Source organism: Lissotriton helveticus, chromosome 12 (genome assembly GCF_964261635.1).
Source record: "Lissotriton helveticus chromosome 12, aLisHel1.1, whole genome shotgun sequence".
NCBI classification, from domain to species: Eukaryota; Metazoa; Chordata; class Amphibia; order Caudata; family Salamandridae; genus Lissotriton; species Lissotriton helveticus.
Window position 1 is genome coordinate 496,055,894 of NC_136073.1, and position 18,016 is coordinate 496,073,909.

The following is an 18,016-nucleotide window of genomic DNA, read 5'->3' on the forward strand; positions in this document are numbered from 1 at the left end:
ATTAGGTTTGCAAAACAAAAAGCCCTCTGCAACAACAACCCGGGGGAGGAAAGAAAAAGGGGAGAGAGGGAAAAAAAAAAGGGGGTGAAAGGACATCGGAAAAAAGGGGGGGGAAAGTAAGGACGCAGCGTCACTGCACGCACCCCATGGCTAACGAAGCACTCAAGAATAGACCGGCACAAGGAACTAGTGGTAACAGGAGGAATGACTGCGTAGTAAACCGGGACGGCAGGAATACCAGAAGGCCCATGCCAGCAAAAGACACCCCAGAGGGCCACATGCCGACACCGCGTCACGAAAAAGGGGGGATACATAAGAGCCATAGAACAAAAAAAGGGGGGAATGAGGGAAAAACACAAAAGGACAGACCCCCCCCCACCCCGCACAACCCACCCTGCACCCCTGCAGAAGGCTATGGCCTACCCCCCAGCAGCGTGCCTGTCGCCCTAATCAGAACGCGAAATATAGAAGAAATAAAAGTAAGAAAGAACCACAAAGACAAAAAGAAGAAGGGAAAACAGGGAAGTAACAGCGGGAGAGGAGCCAGATAATCAAAACCCCATCAGCTCCCACCCCCCGTCCGAGAATACTCAGAGCCCACGGGAAGACAATAAGCACAAGGATAAAGTCCAGGAACATGAAGAAGAATCGAACATAGTCATACAGTTACAAACGGATCATCCGACCATACCGCAAAAGAATAGTCCACCGAGGCAAGTTCATCTCAACCCTGTCCTTGTTTATCCCAAGCTGTAGTCGTCCAACGCACAAGGAACCAGATCATGTGGAACAGGAGGTGAATAACAGGGAGTCCGATCGGCAATCCACACAAGTCGCATCGATCGTGACCCGGATGAACAGGAAAGGACGGCAGCCACATCAGGCAATGCAGGCACAGTTCCGAAGACAACATGAGGAAAGCCGAGCCGGTGGAGCAATCACAGAATCTTCGTTCGGCCAGTCGAGGCAAAAAAGGAAAGGGAGATCCAACGAGGTTGGTCCGGACGGGACCTGGCCGGCGGACCCCCAACTCAGGAGGGAGCACCGGATGAAGGAGGGCAGGAGACATCTGAACACCCAAATCGACGGCAGCCGCCGGGCCCACGACCTCCAGGAAAGTTCCAGCAGCACACAACAGAGATGAAGCCGCACACACCGGGGGGGGCCCAGCGGGCCCGGCAAAACGATCCTCCTCCAGGTCAATGATAGGTGCGGCCGTGAGAGTACCCCAGGAGCGCAGGGCGGCGAGGATGTCGCCAAGCGTAGGTCCACCTTTACAGTATTCAGCAAACGTGCCTTGCGGCGGACCAGCGTCGCCAGTCTCGGCCAGGCCAAGAGGCATGGGGCCGGCCGCCATCTTAGAAGCCCGGCGGGGCCGCGGCAAACTCCAACCCCCGTCCGAACACCGGCGGGGCAAACAGGATACGTCCGACCACCAGCAGAGGCACCACCAGGGCAGAAAGGGGGGCCACCAGAAGAAGGCGAGTCGCCGGCTCCCCACACGCCGCCGGCACCGTTCTCCGAGTCCGGGCGGAGGAACTCAAAATGGCCGGACCGGAGGACAAAGGGGAGACGAGCCACATACACGGTCAACCCCGTCCATGGAAGGCAGCGCCCCAACACCAGGCCGCAGGACCGCCGGACCAGGCCCGGATAGCCGCAACCGGTCTAATTGCACATCGGCCTCCCCGACCGAGCCCACACCGCCACCAAGGGCCGGCCACAGCGCCTCGTCAGGCCCGGGCGCCGCCAAGGAGAGTCATGCCCGCTCGCTCCGGAAGCCCCGAAGCAGACAAGGGCACAGCTCAGGATCCGCGGCACCCAGGAACAAAAGGATCAAACGGTAAGTGCCTGTGAAATGTCGCAGTTCCATAGTGCATCAAAGAATACTTCCCGGGGCAGGATAAAAGACAGGATAGTCGTTCCAGACAGGAGAGCGAACGGAGCCGAGCTAAAACGCGGCCATCTCGGACGCGAGCTTGGCTCCTCCCCCTATCCCTATATTCTTGACACAATATTTTTGTATCAAGATAATATTTTGCTAAAATGTGTCCAAGTACCTCTGCTCCCGACAAGCACTCGCTGCACCTAGGAGGGAACTGGAGGGGCCACGGGGGTCCTGGTGCTTTTCCAATGACCCCCACATTTTGTGTTGTGGTTGCCCTGGGTGGGAAACAGGGCACCCACCTTAATCCCCAAGGGATAGGGTTCCCCACGTTTAGTAAAGGCACACCCTCTGCCCTTAAAAAGAATAGCACTCTTGCCAAAGGGGTCCCTGGACCTTGTGAAAGCTCTGGATGTGGGTTGTGTGGCTCTTTCACCTAAAAATGAAGACAGACCATAAAGATGGGATCCCCAAGCCTGTATTATCTCAAGGAGGGATTTCACATGCTCCTGTCCCCCACATGCTTGTTGCCAAATGTGATGCAGTGCGCGCAACAAAATTAGTTTTATTTATTTATTTATTTGCTTACTTACCTCCGTTGTGCCATATTCCATAGTTTACTACCCCCCACCCTGTTCCACCTCCAATCTGCCCCACCGCCCGTCAGCACTCCCACTACCTGCCGCTACTGATATTCTGAGACATATTGCTGGTAAGAATATCGTTTTTCAGTCTTTTAATACTGTTTTATTAAATAAAGGTGTATATGATATCATTTCTTAAAAGTATTATGTTATATTGCATTACTGATTGTATTCTAATTTATTATTATTATTGTAATGATAACTATGTACCATTATTTTCGTAAGTAAGTAATTATTTATTGCTCAGTTAAGTAAAACCATTGCAATCAGCTACATGCAATACGTGTAAACGAACATAAAATACAAATGTATCTGGTACCACCCTTTTTATAAATGAATTTGTTAAAATTGCATTAAAAACATTGGAAAAATGTAATAAGGGTAAAAAGTACATTGTAGAAAATGTAGGCATCATTAGCGCTTTCCATAAAATAAGATAACAGTAATCGTTATGTGGCCCAAAGTGTCTATATTAAAATCCTTGCGACTGCGGGTTCTTGGGGCAGTTTTGAGCAACACCATCAGGTTGGCGTGACAGTCAGGAAATAGATCTTCGAGGGAATCTTATGGCTGGTTGCAAACAGCTTCTGCTGTTTTGTAACATTGTGACCGATCTAAAGTGACGAAAGTGTACAGACTTGAATGTTTTACCGTTGAGGTGGTTATTCCTTGTCGTTAATGAGCGGGACAATTGGACTTAGATGCCGTAGGGATTTGCTTCGTCCAATCTCTCCCTTCTGGCGTTCTGCTTTTTCAAGAAATTTGACAAGATGACTTGCTAATTGAATGTTTTTGCCATCAAAGCATGCTTTGACCGCCTGCCGGCATGATCTTATTCCCAGTTTCTTCAGGGTTGATTTTCAATGATATCTGCGTTCCTTTTCCAGTCCATTGCAAATGCATATTAAATTAAGGATATCCTCTTTTGAGTCCCTGCATGAGCGGCAATTTGTTATCTTTTGGAGCCGTTTCCACAGGGGAAGGTGGTTTTGTGATGGAAGAATGCCCAGCCATAGTCGTATAAACTTCTTCTTTGTGGTCCATGTGTAACCGGCTCCTAGGTAGCTTTGACAGGAGCTGCTAGTATTATTTTGGATGACAGTCCAGCCGTGAGCCCTGTCGGCTAGCGTTGCTTTGTCCTCCACCAGCAAAATTATACTTACAGATATATTTACCAGCTGTTTAAAGGTTTTATGAGATGCAGTGCTCTTCCAGGCGTCTTGTAGTTCAAAGGAGTCTATTGAGTGCTTTAAATATTTTGCAGCTGAACACTTATTTTTTCCTTATAACTCCTTCCAGAGATGGTGATTCAAGCTTGAGACATATTGATGGTAAGAAAATTGTTTTTCAGTCTTTTAATACTGTTTTATTTAATAAAGGTGTATATAATATCATTTCTTAAAAGTATTATGTTATATTGCATTACTGGGTGTATTCTAATTTATTATTATTATTTTAATGTTAATTATGTACCATTATTTTTGTGGCAAATAATACATCTAAGTTCTTGAAGTATCTTTACTTTTGTGTGCTTTAGTTTATATCACACTCTTTCAAAGTAAATTGATTGTTAACACACCCTCAAGATCCAATACTTTGTCATATGCTGTTTTGAACATTAATTGGCTGTCAATATATATGTCTGCTGTTGCAGTTTCAGGTGTTTTAGTTTTCTTATCCTACATTCACTGGGGTAACGAAACATTGAGGGGGCCCCCATGCAAAGTACTTGGAGCCCCCACCCCCTGTACTCTCTCAGGAGCTCTCATAGCCTGGGTACCGTGCTGAGGGGTCCTCCAGAATCTCGGGTGACCCACGAACCGGGGAGCTGCGGGGGCCTTTGTTACACCACTACCTACATCTACAAACTTTTGTGTGGTTTGTATGAGCACCTCTAGCTGTAAACCGCAAATGTTTGTGCCGAAAAGGTGCCCATAATTCGCTCACACCTTTAAATAGCCATCAGACTTCGACAAGCAGCGTTGGAATCTTTACAGATGGGTTCATTTATTCCCTTTTTCTGTTCACTGTTTGATTTGTTATTATTATTATGCGTATGTTAATATGGAACGCAGACCTCTCTTTAAGATGCAAATAGGAAACAATGCCACTCTAGAATTCATATTTATCGACGCCAGTCTTCAATGATGAGATACAAAATGAAATAATACTGTTTATTTCCAGCTGAACAAGCTGATTCTTCTGCCTTATGGTACCATCTGGAAGTCTTTAAAATGCTTACCAAAGGGCACATTTTATGTAGTCAACAGAAAAACGTTCTTGGAAAAGGACATCTCATTTGGAAGAAGGGTTCAAACATATGGGGAAAACAGATTTAGTGCTAACAGTTACCTCTCAAATAGTGCAGATTCTTAAATATCTGTCTCATTATATTTGATCACAGAGCACTGCCTTTAACTTACTTGTGGCAATGTTCATTTGCTGGGCTAAAGTACCTTGAAGTACGATTACTTACAATTATAAAGCTAAACTGCCCTATTAACAACATGGAAATCCATGATCGAAATTATGTGGAGCCTTTAAAAAATTAATACACTTGGAAACCTTTTGAATTTGTACACTGATGCGTAGATTTCAGTTGCTCAATCCTCCTCGTTTAAAATTGGTTCCTATTGTTTATTTCAAATGAGCGTTCATATGGCTACAAGAAAGGCAAAAGTGAGGGAGGGGAAATGACTACGTTTATCTTGGCTCTCCAATGTTCTGAGCTGTTTGCTTAAATTGTGCAATCGGAAATATGATACAGAATAAACATTACAAGCAAATATGTTTTTCATTGAAAATGAAAATAACTACTTCGATAAGGGAAAATCACGTCGTATCTGCTAAATTACCATTAATTATAGAGGTGCACTTAGACTTGATTAATACGTTTACTGCTTTGTATTTATGTGGTTTCTTTGTTATGGTTAAGTAAAGCAATGGAATGTTTATAGTACCACAAATGTATTATATTAATGTTATCATTGTATTAAACAATTGACCACTTACTTTGTTTTGGGTTTTTGGCTATAGGAGGAGGGGATATTGTCCTACATTTTAAGGTGCTGGCATGTGACTGCTCTCGTTACAACGTACCTGACCCTGTTTATTATTTTGATTTTTAAAGTTATGTGTGCTTTATTATGTCACTTAGAAGTTGTTTTTATTGTGTAGGAATGGTGGGGTATTGTCTGTGCTAGGGGGAGTTGTAGGTTCATATCGTGACTAACATTACTCAATGCCCCTCCATGAGCTAATATTGATGTGGATAGGCTCTTTCCCTTTCTTAAGTCTGACAATGTTGTAGAACACCTTTTGTACATTCTGAATGAGAGGCAATAAACTGTTGCCGGGGATGGTTAGCCAGATGCTGTGGTGTGGGAGAAACAAGAGGAAGAGGCAGCAGTGAAGTCAAAGTGCAGAGTTAAGAGGGTATGGCTTGAAAGATATGTGCAGCCATAAATCGAAAACAGCGAAGGCAGTGCCAGAGGTAAATAAAGAAGAACAAGGGCGCAGCAACATATTCACCTTGCCGTATTGCACTAAAGAAATACTAGTGGTGAAGGAGGAGGATGAGTTGTGCAAAGAGGTTCTCAGTCTACTACTTTCTTTAGTTACATTATCATCATCATGGCAGACAGTACATACACACTCACCTATCCAATCTGGCCAAGAGGGAAAAGGTGGCATCAGAACACTGCAGCAGTATGGTAGAGCGTATTGCAAACTGTGGTCATTAAGGGGGATGATAGTCTACAGCAAGAGACTCTGCAATAAGCCAACACCCTGCAGGAAGTTGATTGCTTCTGGCATACAAGTGCTGGCCTATTCAGGACCTTAAAATCACTAGAATGCATACTCTGCTCTCCACACACCTCTCCTAACACCAACGTTTTTATGCGATACCAAGATCTCTCCTCCTCAGCTTCATCAAATACTGACCCTCTTCTCCTGATGCTAGCCTTATGGAACCTAACCCACTCTCCACTCCTTCTAGATCACACCTCTCTAGCCCAAAGGAGTAGATTTTCCTACCTTCGCCTACTCCCTCTCCTTCTGATAGCAGCTGCCGCCATCTCGTCCTCTGTATTCCTCTTCTACCCGCTTCTCATATAGACTTCCCCATGCGGTTCCTATCATCAATAAGAATAGACACCCAAATATTCAACAAAGAAACATTCAAATCAACCCTCTTGTACAGGTTCCCATCAACGTCTTGCCATTGAGTAAATCTATTCCATACAAATGCATGACCCACTACTTCTGATCTACAGCCAACCACGTTATTAAAATTTCCAACTCGATCCTCTCACGTACCCTCTATCTTCTATTTCTGACTAAAACCTAGCTATTCAAGTCATCCAGAACCTACTTGACCCGCTTATTCGACCTGGATTTGCAATTATCTGCTAAGACTGAACAGGGAAAGAAGGTGGAATGATTGTCTTTATCAAATGGGATTCAAGTGTCTCTCAGTTGAGGTTAAGCCACAACATCCTAAACCCATGTTCTTCCACACTATATATCTTCCCCTGGGAAACCACCATATTTTTGATAGGAATAATTGCTGAAAGACTGTTGAACAATTCCAGCAACATCTTCTGCAAAACCTGCTCATATGGTTAACCAAAAAAAACAAGGTGTGGATCAGGAACTTCAATAACATCAACCAATCTCTTCCAAGCTCCTGAATTACCTCTAAACTCCTGTGCTCACATACATTCAGTGACACAATTAAACTAGTAGAGAACTTCACAACAATTCTGACAGAAGTCTCCAATGATAATGCTCCTCTAAAGCTCAAACATTCCTACCTCTCCCCCTCAACATAAAGATTTTCTAAACATCTACTATAGGACTGGAAGCCATTGAATGCTAATGGAGACAACATCCCTCAAAGGAATCTCTTGAAGCCCTGCGACTTAAGCGTGAATAATACCAACAGCACATCTTCCAAGCCAAACAGGAATTTTTCAGAGGAGAACTAAGGTTGGCCAATATTAAGCCAAATCAACTGTTCACCATTGTTAGGAGTCTACTAACCTCATAATCTTCCAAACTTCCCAACCAAAACAAAGAACTGCACCAATCTTTCAAAATTCTTTGTTAACAAAATTGAGCAATCTATCCCAAAACCTACACACACTATGTAGTAATCCCGTCAAAAGTCCATCTTCCCCCATGGAAACGCCTGGAACCCAACTCCAACTGTAGGCTCTGCGATAATCCAAATGAGGACGTTTTACACTTGTTATGCAGCTGCAAAGCCCTAGACAGTGCCCGAAGGGGCCTACTAACCCAGCTCTGGAATCAATATGGTGTGCGAACTCGTAGACAAGCCTTGCTGTTTAGCTTTAAAGGAGAAAATATCCAACTGGCCTGTCGACTAGTGCGCTTCATGAAAACAGTTAATACGATCCAAAACCCAGAGACCAGCAACTGAATTAGACTCATAAAGACCCACGCCTGCACCTTAAGAAAACTCTTTTTTCATCCAACAAAGAGTTAGCAAATGCCGAACGGTCTCTTTTTTTAAATATTTGCAACTCATTGTACCATTTCTGTATAGATTTATCGTTCATTCTTTGAATTTTCTTTTATCGATTTTAACTGCTTTTTTGTAAGACTCATGATTGTGAAATTCTTCCTGTATTTCTTTTTTATTTTTTATTATAAAGTGTTATTGCAAAGATTTTTATTAATCATGCAATAAAGAAATTACTTACTTACACACACTATGTTAGTACTCAAACCCTCGTCTCACTTTATAGACCCTATACCGGCCAAAACATTCAAATCCACTGTTCCGTCCCTCATCCCGAACCTTCCCATATAATTGACTTATCCTTGACCTAATTTACAGTCCTTATTGCCCTACAAACAGGCCAGGTCACTCCTCTGCTAAACAAAATTCATGGTTTCCTCGAACCTCCGTAGCTCTCCACATCTCCAACCTCCCTCTCCTAGTCAAAGTCCTGGAAAGCTGAGTAGTGCAATAGCTCAACAACCATAAAAAGAATAACCACATCTTCAATGTCCACCAGTCATAATTCAGACACAGCTGCTGCACAGAAATCACAATGCAAAAAAATCATCGATGAGACCCTCCACATACTGGACAATGGTGAATCCGGTCTCCTCATTCTTTTAGACCTACCTTCAGTATTCAACACAGTTCCCTATTAACAACCTTACATCATATGGGTCTCTAAGGCACTGTAATGAGCTGATTTGAATCCTATCTTTCCAACTGTTGTCATCAGGTCAAGCTTTCCAACTCTCTTTCTAACTCCATGCCTCTACGCCAGGAAGTATCCAAAGGTTCAATTATTTCTCCCACACTATTTAACCTCTACATTGAACCTCTGTGCACCCTTTTGAAAACTCAGGCACCTCTTTTCATCTCTATGCCAGTGACAGTCAGCTATACCTAAAAGTCTCCAGAGAGCATCACAAACATTTGTACCATCCTCTCAAGTACCTTATTATGGATGTCTCTCCATCACATCAAACTCAACTCTCAAAAGACAGAAGGCCTGATTTAGATCTTGGCGAGAGTACAGCATACCACCACTGTAGCAGTCCCAAGTACCCTTTCAATCTGACAGCTGTCCCCCTGCCATGCTTAGATGTTGCAGCATTAGACAGGAGACCACTGTGATAGTGGTCTTCTCTGCTGACTGACAGTACTGTGTTGCTGTCATTCCAGCGGGATTGCATTGAACCGAGTTAGATGTTCTCATTCTGATGGCAGTGCCCTGGTGCTGGAGTCCTGACGGAGTGAAGTCATGGTGGTGTGGAGACAGGTAAGTACTACTTACTTTCATCTCAATACACATATATGTTGTGCTTCAGTCAAAATGTACATGTAGGTAAGGTGTACTGCCGAGTTTAGTTACCTATAGCTTTGCACACCAACAACATACACACACTATTTAATGTGCACAACACAAAAACCCACCGTAGATTCTAGCTACAACAGAGTGGCTAAGCATCACCGTCAAGTAGCGGCAGCACAGAAAGGATATGTACAATGGTGTTCAAGATTGATACGGTGGTGGGACCCCAAAAAAGGTGAGCTTTCACCTCTTTTTCATCAATTCTGCTAACTCACGCTTGGAGGTTTCCCCACTACAGTTGCCTCAATGGAAAGACACACTGTAATCTGGACAGCGTTAATCTTGGCGGGACCCCCTCCGACAGCAGCTTCTGATGCCGTTGAAGCAGAGAAAAATTCTGGCAGAGGTGGTTGAACTGTAGCAGTCTTCCTTTCAGTGTCCATCCAATATCAAGCAGGCAGACCACCAAGGCAGTGGACTGAAAGACCGTTGAAAAAGTGACAACAGTACCAGCCCCGCCAAGATCTAAATCAGGCCTATACTTTCTCCTTCTCTCTTCATCACACTTCAAAGCACTAGCAAAGACCCTGCTATCCTTATTGAACTTACTTGGCTCTAACCGTCTACTTGTGGACAAGGCAAACTCCCTGTGATTCACTCATGGCAATATATATATATATATATATATATATATATATATATCTTCACAAAGAATGCCCTGCATTCAGAGACACACTCCTCCAGCTGATGAGTTTCGCAACCATTTATTAACAGGATCAGGATTACAGCTCCGACTTTTCATATCCATTGCCTGATGCGTTTCAGAGCATTTGTGCTCTTTCTTCTCACTCGGGCTGTAAGGATGGTGCAGCGAATTCTTTGAATTTCAGATGTCACTGAGCATGTCATGAGTGATGTAATATGTGACATCATCAGCAGAGCATTGCAGGGCCGTGAGTTATAGTTAGGTCTACTAACTGTAACGGCCGAATATCTATGGTTTTATATGAGTGAAATCTCAAACTAACTACACCGTCCCTGAAACCTATGTTTTTTTCAGTGAATTTCTAAGGCTTTTTTTTTTATTTTTTTTATTAAAACCTTTATTGAGGCCTACAACCACTAGGGCCGGCCGCAAAAGCAGGAGAGCCAAAAAGGAGCGACAGCAATATGCATGGCAGACTGAATACAGTATAGACGTGAATAAAGTCGCTACACAGTAGGCGCCAGGATAAAAAAAGGTTCCATTTTATGATTTATAGAGGAGGCAGCAGCCATATCTACCAGTGCGTCATGCAACATAGACAGAAAAAAGAGGGGGGGACGGGAGGGATATAGCCCCCCACGCAATCAGGTAACCATAGTAGGGCGAAGCCCAAAGACATCCTATGCCCATCAAGGGGTCAAAAATCAAGGATAAATCACAGCAAACAATTGAATAGGACGCCACATAGACAGCCCACCCGCCCCGAAAAAGGAGAAAGTGCAGACACATGCGAAACGAAGGAGAAAGAAAAAGGGACATAGCCCACCCCCTAGAAAGGAAACAAAAAGGGACCATAGAACAAAACAAGCTAAAATAACAAACACCCCCCCCACCCTACATCACTGTAATGGCTATGGCCTACCCCACTAAACAGCGTGCCTGTCGCCCCAGAATCACCCGAAAGATAGAAGAAAAGAGAAAAGGAGAAATAACGGAGAAAGAAAAGGAAAAAAGGAGAGAAGAAGAGAAAAAAAGAAAGAAAGAGGAGAGGAGCCGGCGACCGAAATACAGAACACCTCCCCACCAGCAACAAAAGAACAATAATCGAGGCCAAAGCGTATACTGAGAAAAGCCTACACAGAGGATGGAGACAAAAACTGTCCAAATAATGAGGGCCGGAGATGCCAGCAACAAAACGAAAGTCCCGCAGGCACCCGGGCACGATCACCCCTGTCCACTTCTACGAAGAGCAGAACCGCCAGACCCCGGCATGGCCAGGAAACAGTACGATATAGTGGGCTCATACCAGTCAGGGAAAGCAAGTGGAATCTTCGCGGAACATCGTCCCGGCCACCAAGAAGCAACCAGGAGAACTCGGCCGCAGTCAGAATGCAAAAGTACACAAAATATCCACGTGGTCAAGCACAGAATCCGGGCCGTCCAGCACGAAGCAAAGAAATCAGGATGTAGGAAACACTGCAGCATCGGCATCAAGTCCACTTGGTCCCATAGAATCGAACACCCATCTGGAGAGCCCAGCACCGCAGCTGGAGGAGACTCAAGAAAATCAACTCGGGGAGACGACACCGCGTCACAAAATGGCGGAGCAACCATGGCGGCGATCCGCAACTCCAAGTCCCGGCATTGCAAGGACAGGTCGATCCGTAGAGCAGCCAGGGCAAGCAAGACAGCACTCCGTGCAGGGGCCGCCCAAAGCAAACGAGGGCCGGGGAGAGCAAATGCAGCAACGGCCCCGTCTCCAGGAGGAAGACACTCAGAGGGGCCATCCGCCATCTTGAGCACATCGCCCGCCGCCCTTGTCTCGTCCGCCTCCAAGCCCACCATGAGTGCCAGAGGCCACAGGACACACCGCCGATCCGCGGCGGACGGCGCTCGGCGGAGAAAGGAGAGTCACCAGAAGAACGGGCGAGCTCCCCACAACTCTCGGGGAGCCCCGCACCGGATCCCAGGCGGGACTATCAACAGGAGCGGGCGTCTCACCCGGGGGGTGCCGGACAACGCGGCTTCTCTCTCCGGTCCGGCAGGAAATTGGGCATGTGGGGTGGCCCACTATCGGGGGCGGGTCCGCTCCAGTGTCTCCGGCCCGCGGCTCTCAGGCTCCCACCATCGGGTCTCTCCACCGGTTCCGGACCGCCGGCACTCCGAACACCTCCGGGCAGACACTGCAATCGAGGCCCCGGCGTCAGGGCCGGGAAGGCCGGCAGGACGACAAGGGCAGAACGCAGAAACCACTGCACGCCGGAGCCCCGGAAACAGACGGTAAGTGAAGGCTCTTCCTTGGTAACCAAATCCGGAACGCCCCGTACAGGATTAAAGACAGGATAGGTGGCGGGGAGGAAGGAATCACGGAGCGAGGCGTTTATGCGACCGTTCCGATCGCCATCTTGGCTCCTCCCCCTCTAAGGCTTTTTAAATGCTAATTGCTAACTATAACGTCCCTGAAACCTATGTTATTTTCAATGAATTTCAAAGGTTTTTTAAATGAAAATTTCTAACTATAACGTCCCTGAAACCTATGTCTTTTTCTGTGAATTGCTAAGGTTTTTTAAATGGTAATTTCTAACTATGCCTACAAAGGTAGGAAATGTGAAGAAAGAGGAAGAAAAGTGCAGAAAGAAGCAAGACATGCAGAAAGAGGCAAAAGAAGTCCAGAAAGATGAAGAAAAGTGCAGGAAGAAGAAGAGATGTGCAGAAAGAACCAACAGAGGAGCAAAAAGTCCTCCTGTGCCCCTATCTTTTTGCTGATGGGTACTGGTGGAAATTTACTCTGACTAACCAGGCCGAGAGCCAGTACTATGCTAAAAGACACTTAGAAAACAGTTAAAACACCTACATACATTAGGGAACACTATGCATAGGGTTACCCCTGTGATTAGCATGACTTCCTCTGTATTTGCTATGAGTTAATGCCTGGGTCATTGCATGAGTACATGAGTAGTGACTAGATGATTAGAGTGCTACACGGAGAGTGCATAGTGATTTTATAAGTGCTTGGGCTTTGGTGCAGTGATTGGATAAGCACATGGAATTGGCTGGGTGATTGGATGACTGCATAGATAGTACCAGGGAGATTACTGGTCGGCATAGGTAGACCTCAAGGTATTGCAGCAGTGCATGTGTTAAGGACTGGGTCATTGCATGAGTACATGGGTACTGAGTGGATAATTAGAGTACTGCAAGGAGAGTGCATGGTGAATTTATAAGTGCTTGGGTATTGGAGGAGTGTTTGGATTAGTAGATGGTAGTGGCTGGGTGACTGGAGGAGTGCACAGGGAGTGACAGTGTGATTGCGGGACTGCATGGGTACTACCTGGGGAATTGAAGGAGCAAATGAAAAGTGTGTAAGTGGGTACAGGACGGTATGGGTAGGGCATATGGGATTGTAACAGTGATCAGTTAGTGCCTGGGTCATAGCATGAGTACATAGATACTGACTGAAAGATTAGAATACTGCAAGGAGAGTGCCTGAGTGAATTTATATGTGTTTGAGTATTGGCGGAGTGTTTGGATTAGTACATGGTAGTGTCTGGGTGACTGGAGGACTGCACGGGGAGTAACAGGGTGATTGCTGGTCTGCATTGGTACTACCAGGGGAATTGAAGGAGTGAATGAGAAGTGTGCAGGGGGTTAGAGGACTGCATGGGTAGTACCCAAGGATTTTAGCAGTGCATGTGTTAGTGCCTGGATCATTGCATGACTACATGCGTAGTGACTGGATGATTAGAGTACTGCGTGGAGAGTGCATGGTGAATTTAAAAGGTGTTTGGGTTTTTGCGCAGTGATTGGATTAGGACATAGGACTGGCTGGGTGATTGGAGGACTGCATAGGTAGTACCAAGGAGATTACTGGACTGCATAGATAGTCCTCAATGGATTGCAGCAGTGCATGTGTTAGTGACTGGGTCATTGCATGAGTACATGGGTAGTGACTGGATGATTAGAGTGCTGCAAGGACACTGCATGGTGATTTTATAACTGCTTGGGTTTTGGCGAGTGTTTGGATAAGTACATAGTGCTGGCTGGGTGATTGGAGGAGTGCATAGGTAGTGACAGAGGGATTTCTGGAGTGCATGGGTATTACCTAGGGAATTGGAGGAGTGAATCAGTAGTGTGTAGGTGGTTAGAGGTCTGGATGGGAAGTGCTTAGGGGATTGTAGCAGTGCCTTTGTTAGTGCCTAAGCCATTTCATGAGTACATGGGTACTGACTGGAAGATTAGAATACGGCAAAGAGGGTGCATGGTGAATTTATAAGTCCTTGGGTTTTGGTGGAGTGATTAGATAAGTACATGGTGCTGGCTGGGTGATTGAAGGAGTGCATGGGTACTGACAGGGTGATGACTGGACTGCATGGGTAGTGCTTAGGGTATTGTAGCAGTGCATGTGTTAGTGCATGGATCATTGCTTGAGTGCATGGTTACTAACTGGATGATTAGAGTCCAGCAAGCAGAGTGCTTGGTGAATTTATAAGTGCTTGGGTTTTGGCGGAGTGATTGGATAAGTACACACATGTCACATCAGTCACGCCCCCTCCCTTCACCACTGTGCAAACACGCTCCCTAGCAGGTTTTATGTTGGGGGATTATTTCCCCTTAAATCCTGAGGGTTTCTGGGTGCCAACTAGCCCACCAGGAACCTCCAGTAAGCCCCATAGGGCTGCGTTGCAGAGAGGTGGTCCGAGGCCACGCCCCTTTTTACACCTTTCTGCAATGTGCAGGAAGCACGAGACCTCAAGAAAAAGCAGCCTGTGGTCGAGGCGCCAGAGGAGGAAGCAGAAGAGCTACAAAGAAACAAGGATTTCTAGATGGCTTCGTGGGAATGAAAACAAGGGGCAAATTGGCTGCAAAATGAAGGATACATTTACAGTGGTAACACTTTCAGATACTCTATTGACATTTGATCAAATTGTTGTTTTATCATTAAGCCTCACTTTCTGTTACACTAACAAGTTCAATTATACAGATGAAAGAATTATTTTGCTTTATTTTGTCAGAAAATTATAACTTAAAAAATGGTTTGAACATAGAGGAAAAGAGACAGTACCAGTTACAAAGCATAACACCAATCTAACAATTGGGGTTATTGATCTCTTACATACCATGAACACATTAGAAAGTGTTGAGGATTATATTCAAAATCCTCTAGAAAGTGTAGTGGAGGAATTGATGTCATTAGATTGTATCAGTGGCAGCAATGTTAGACCTAAATCTAAGTCTGTGCCCCAAATAAATAATGAGGCAATCAAAGTGTTCAGGAAAGAGTTACAAACTGAATTAAAAACACTTGAGAAATCTGTGCAGCACAAATGCAGCAATCTCTCTCTTAAACAACAGAAGGCAGTTGAAGAACTGCAAAAAAATAAAATAATTATAAGTAAAAAATCTGACAAGGGTGGGAATGTTGTGGTTTGGCCCAGACAGATGTATCAAGATGAAGGCAAAATGCAATTAAATGATGCAGACATTTACATTGCTACCAATGGAGCTTGTTATAACACCAGCAATGAACAATACAGAGTAAATCTGATAAAATGGAAAAATGAAAGATTATTGACAGATGATGAGTTTAAATATCTCAACTGGCACTTGCAATCGCGCTTCGACTGACCAAGATGTGCTGTGTACTTCCGCCCGTGGGTCATCAGGATGACGCCATCTTGGTCAGCGTGCTAGTGGTTCTCCTGATCAGCACACGCCTACGTATTTAGGAAGGGTGATGCAAGCGTGCAGGGCGTGAGCGCGCATTGGGTGTGCCAATGGCGGGCCGGATGCACGCCAGAGGCAAGCCCCTCTGCATCCATCCGCACTCCGACCACGCTCAGCGCTAGCCATGCTGCCTGTTTTGTTCCAGGACATGCCAGATTATGCTATTCAAGGGAACAACTTATATATATATATATATGGGTGAGAGGGACAACAGGGGGACACAGGAAGCTATGGTTAATACTGGCAATTCTATCATAGTTGATCAGACCTCGGGCAGACGGAATTGTGGCTTGATTAACAGTAGGTCCTTAGTTAAACACTATCAAGAGGAGTCAACTATGCTGGAGTGCCTAGACCTAGATGCTCTGTTTTTAACTGAAACTTGGACCAGCGGCGACTCTGTTGTTGAGCTAGGATTTGCATGACCTTTAAGGCTACAAAATCTTTCACAAACCCAGGCTGTTGGGGAGAGGCGGGGGGTCGGGGTGATCTTTAACAGAAAAGTGGGATTTTACCCTTTTACACATTGATGATGTCGAGGGCATTGAATTACTAGGTTTATCACTGCAGGAGGCTAGAGGAATAGTGTTGACAGGAATGTTATGCTACAGACCCCCAGGACAAAACACCCAATACCAAGATTTAATTGATACCCTCGTTAACATGACTCTAATGCACTCAAGGATGATTATATTGGGGCGACTTCAATCTCTGAGATGATGGGAACCTTGGCTCCCCACTTAGAGATCTGGGGCAAGCCTGTGAGAGCCTCAATTTACACCAATCAAGGAGGGCACACCCTAGACCTATTATTTGCCAACCAGAGTGAGACAGAGGTGATTGGAGTATTACCCCAATGCTGGACCAATCACTATCTAATTCACTTTAGGATAACGCTGCCCAGCCTAGCCAAAGCTACAAATCAGTCAGTAACCTTCCGTAAGGGAAGAGAATGGGCTAAGCTACCTAAAAATAGACAATCTTCGTCATTCCAAGAGCAGAGTTTATTTGTACCTAGTAAATCAGTAGAAAAAAATTATCAAATCTACTGTGATCAAATAAACCATACCCTAGATAAAATCGCTCCAGTAAAAAGACTAAAGAATAGAAAGAAACCCTATATAGCGAAGAGCTAAAACTGATGCGTAAACAACTCAAATATGCCAAAAGAAAATGGAGAAGGTCATATGAGGAAGCAGATTAAAAAAAAGCTGAAACTGCTGCAGGCCTCATATAAGGAAGCTATCTCTAGGTCCAAAGCAGAGTACTATGCCAAAACCATCTTGCAGGCACCTAATAGTACTCAAATACTCTTTAACATTATAAAGGACCTATCTAACCCAGTATGTATGGGTAATAAGGTGAATGCTACACACAAACTCTGCAATGATATTGCTGTCTATTTTGATGAAAATATCAATAAGGTTATTGGTGGCTTAAACACCAACAACAATAGCATCCTGGATCAGTAAAAGGAACCACTGATGATACTAATAGTAGAGCAACAGACATTGGCACCCAACAGCCTTCAGCCACCTGCTCTAGAGTGCTTTCAAATTCCCACTGAGGATATATTTAATAACTTAGCTCAAAGTGTATATTCTGGTTCTCCTTTGAATCCTCTCCCGCAGGGGATTTGGAAAGAGTTTCAGCTAGAACTCTTCATGTGGCTTTGGCAGATTTGCTGCCAATAATTAGAAAAGGGAACTGTTCCAGAAGTCTGGAAGCAGGCAGTGGTGACCCCGCTGCTCAAGAAACCATCACTTGATCCTAAATGTCCATCAAGCTTTAGACCAATGTCCCTTCTGCTGTACCCAGTAAAAATTCTGGAGCGGGCAGTTAATAAATACTTGTCCCTTTATTTAGAAGAAAACCACCTGTTAGACGAGGCCCAATTTAGTTTTCGGCCAGGGCATGGAACGGAAACAGCCCTAGTGACGGTACTTGATAACCTGAGAAAGCGAGCCGACAATGGCAATCCATCCATATTAGTGCTACTGGATATGTTGGCCGCATTCGATATGGTGAACCACAGTATCCTGCTAAAAAACTAGAGGACATCGGAGTGAAAGGATGGGCACTGAAGTGGCTGCAATCATGTCTAACAGGCATACAGCAGGCGGTATCTATTCCACTTTTCACATCCCCAAAGACCCCTGTGCGACACACAGTGCCACAGGGCTCAGTAATAAGCCCAATCTTGGTTAATATTTAT